This window comes from Mus pahari, chromosome 1 (genome assembly GCF_900095145.1).
Source record: "Mus pahari chromosome 1, PAHARI_EIJ_v1.1, whole genome shotgun sequence".
NCBI lineage: Eukaryota > Metazoa > Chordata > Mammalia > Rodentia > Muridae > Mus > Mus pahari.
In genome coordinates, this window is record NC_034590.1 from 122764812 (window position 1) to 122766202 (window position 1391).

Genomic DNA, 1391 nt, shown 5'->3' on the forward strand with positions numbered 1-1391 from the left:
ACACACACACACACACACACACACACACACACACACACAAATGGTTTACTTCTATTTAATTATCATAATTTTATTTCATAGATTCAATTATTACGACTTACTAGGGTAAAAAGTTTTTCTTTCCTTTATAACCTGAATCCTTTCCATTCTTGGAGAGATGGATTTTGAAACTGAAAAAGCATCAAGAGGTTGGAAATTCCCACATTTACATCACAGCTATAATCTCCCTAGTATAAACACAGTTCTGATGTTGCTCATGTGATATCACCAATTTGTAATACAATATCTATGAGGCACATGGTACCAATAATTAATCACCAGGTATAACAGTCTGCTTTCTGTTGCTATAACAGAATACCAGATGTTGTGTTTTATAAAAAAAAAAAAAAAAAAAAGGAAAAAGAGCCAGCATGTTTGGTAGAGGTGAGGTGTGGTGAGGTGGGAGGAGGTGCCTCTGCAGGCCCATGCTGAGGCATCCCTTCCCTCTGAGGTACCAGCCACAGTATGGAAAAGAGTTTATTTAGGGCATGAAAAGGGGAGTTGAGGAGGGAGTAGAGACAGAGAAAGACAGAGACAGAGAGAAGCCAGCCAGGAACATGTGGAGAGAGAGGGGGGAGGTGATGGGGAGAGAGGGAGAAGGGACAGGGAATAAGAGAGTAAGAGGATCAAAGGATAAGAGAGTGAGGAGGGGGCAAACAGCCCCTTCTGTTGTGAGTCAGCCATACCTACTGTTGCCAGGTAACTGTGGGGCGAAGCCTAGAAGGAATGCTAACACCAGAGGCTATTTATAAAACAGTGAAGGTTTTCTTTAGCTCACGATTTCAGTGGCTAGGAGGTCCAGGAATGGCTCCAGCATCTGCAGAGTGCTACAACATATAACACAACAGAGAATCACATGGTAACTCAAAGCAATATGCCTGACAGGAAAGTGTGCATGTGTGTGTGTGTGTGTGTGTGTGTGTGTGTGTGTGTGTGTGCTGTGTGTGTACATACCACTGTGAGCATATTGGAGGCCAGAGGCCAACTTTCTGGAGTTTCAGCTTCCCTTATGTGGGAGCTGGGATTGAACTTGGTTACCAGGCTTGAACAAGGAATGTATATCCCTGCTGAAACATCTGGCTGGCCCTATTTTTATTTTTATTATTTTTATTTTTATTTTTATTTTTATTTTTGTGGTGCTAGAGATCAAGCCCAGCATCTCACACTAACTAGGCAGACACTCTGCCACTGAGTCCCCCCCACCCCCGTCTCTACAGAACAAATTTATATAAGAAAACCACACGTTTAATACTAACCTGTTAAGCCGGGCGTGGTGGCGCATGCCTTTAATCCCAGCACTCGGGAGGCAGAGGCAGGCAGATTTCTGAGTTTGAGGCCAGCCTGGTCTACAG